The 2,500-nt window shown below is 42.4% G+C and overlaps 1 protein-coding gene across 1 annotated transcript in view; it reads right to left on the minus strand.

The window, feature by feature from the left end:
• Positions 1–2,500, minus strand: part of LOC137973723 (cysteine-rich protein 2-binding protein-like) — a 29,889-nt gene that overhangs the window by 22,401 nt on the left and 4,988 nt on the right. The gene's annotated exons all lie outside the window — the stretch shown is intronic.

Consider the following 2,500-nt stretch of genomic DNA (forward strand, 5'->3'; position numbering starts at 1 on the left):
CCAAGGTGTCTGGATACCCCGATGAGGCACAAAGCACTAGTTTTTGGTATGGCTGCTTTAACGAGTGGCAGACTAGTGTTATTTATCATTATGTCATTTCGTTAATTTATTAAACAATAACTATTGATCTGACAAAAACGGTTTGGATGGAATGTGTCATTTGGGAGTTTAATTTTTACCATAATCAGTTGTTTGTGTGACATGGATGAGTCAAGTTCAAGGTTTCGGCAAAACTTTTGACAATGAAAAGGAGTGTGTTATCATTTCTATTTCAAAATCTATGGTTTACAAGAACAAAAGGGTGCTATAGATTTTTTGAGAATGGCAAGACCTAAGAGCCCTCAAGATTTGAACTATATTTGTTTTTTGCATGAGACATCATTACAGTAAAGTTCGAATTTATTTGTTAATGTAGGGGCAAAATGCGCACGCGTTTGCGGACATTGAGATTGAGGAAGAAGAGGTCACCAGGCTATACTGACAACTGAACAACGCCAGACAACATGCATGGCGTCGTTGGCAAAGGGAGTACATCATTCAACAGTCTGATGGAGAGCCACAGGATAAACCACGGGTCAAACAACAAATTCCTGAGCTTGGGGAAACCGTCCTTGTTGTGGGAGAGCAGAAGCACATGGAAGGAAGAGACGGAGTGGTACGGGGAGTGATTTTGTTGCATAAAGGAAACCACCTTCAACGACCCCTTCAACTGGTGTGCCTTCTGGAAATAAAATGCTCACAAGGCGAGATTGCAGAGAACGTGGTGCAAGCTCTAGTCGGAGGCAGAAACATGGAAAGACATAATGCAGCAAAGGAGGCGGAAGTCAGAATACGACAGATCGTTACAGATGACGAATGAACGAACCTACCTTGATGAAATTTGATAAAAAGTAAGAACACTCAATTTTTAGAGGAGCGTGATTGAAACTCTTGTGATTGCATTACATCCAGATGTAGCTGTTGATGTGAAATCAGATAGGGTAGAGTTTTTTGACAGTTTTTGAGATGGAACGAGAATTGTAAGTGAGGAGACAGTGAGAATAAGTGAATTAAATCGAAGTGACCAAAACGACTCTTTCATGAGTTTGACTGTACCCCACAAGTTCGGCACATTGGTGGAGCTGGGACCAGGATAGGAACTTGGGTAACTGCAGACTACTGATGGATATTCTATAATGAGTGAAGGAATTTAGAACAAACACAACATGAGCGAAAGCGAGGAAAAAGCAGCACACAATTGCTAAGACGAACAGTGTTTAGAGAAAGAGATAGAGAAGGACACACACAAACTCAAGTACTTCTTCGACAAAACAGACGACCTGATTCAACTAAAGGATTACACAGACAAGCAGAAAAAAATCATGGGAAAGTTGTCGGATCTTATTTTGCAGGCGGAGGAATTGAAAATAGATCATGGTATGTCTGCTTGATCGGTGAGACAATGGAAAAAGGATGTGAAGGCAAGGTATTTGACATTCACTGCAGACAAAGAAAGACTCGCAAAGTTTTTGAACAAAAGACAGGAGGAAATACCGGTAGATGAAAAAATGGAACGAAAACGATTAGAAGCCAAACCAGAACAACAGCAAGAAAAAGAGCATCATCTAAGCGAACTTCGTTTAGGACAAGAAAAGCAGGAGCGACGTATGTGGCAGGAGAAATTTGAAGTGGAATTGGAGGCAATGCAAAGGAGGCTGGAATTGGAGAAAGATACTCGTTCAACTACAGCAAAATTACTGAACTTGAAAATAATGCCGTTCAAGGGAAAGCCTACCGACTGGGTGAGATTTGAAAACATGTTTGGCACGCAAGTCCACAACAGATCGATTAGCGTGAAAGAGAAATTCTGCTACTTGTTGGAGATGGTGAGTCCGAACGTTTGAGCAAAGATCGCAAACCTCAAGCCAAGTGAAATGGGCTATAAGGTGGCCTGGGAGAGACTGAAAACTGAATTTGGCCAAGGCAAGCTTGTTGTGAATGCACACGAGGAGGAAATAGTGAATCTACCCATTGTCAGGGGATCCAATTACTTAAAAGTTCAGGAATTTTATGAAACCGTGAGCCGAAATCACAACGCTTTGCTTACAATGGGGCAAGCCGAAATTCTCCGTGGGTTTGTGATGTCCACTCTCAACAAACTACCACAAGTGAGGCCCGATATTGTACGAACTGACGACAACTGGGAGAACTGGAATATGGAGACCCTGATAAACAACTTGCAAGAGTGGCTGAGGAGAAACAAACCAAGTGACACACCAGGAACTTTACGAGAACCTCCTAAGAGAGAGAGGCACTGGTTTGCAGCCAAAGGAAGTGACCAACCAAGAGAACAGGCAACGCCTAGTTTTATGTATTGCAAGGAAGATCATAGATAACTGTACAACCATTGCAACGGTGGAGGCGCTCAGGAAATTCTTTCACGACAATCAGCTGTGCTACAACTGCGGAAAACCAGGCCAGCCTGCGAGCAAGTTCCAAAGTTAGGGATGCTACAAATGTA

This window comes from Montipora foliosa, chromosome 10 (genome assembly GCF_036669935.1).
Source record: "Montipora foliosa isolate CH-2021 chromosome 10, ASM3666993v2, whole genome shotgun sequence".
NCBI lineage: Eukaryota > Metazoa > Cnidaria > Anthozoa > Scleractinia > Acroporidae > Montipora > Montipora foliosa.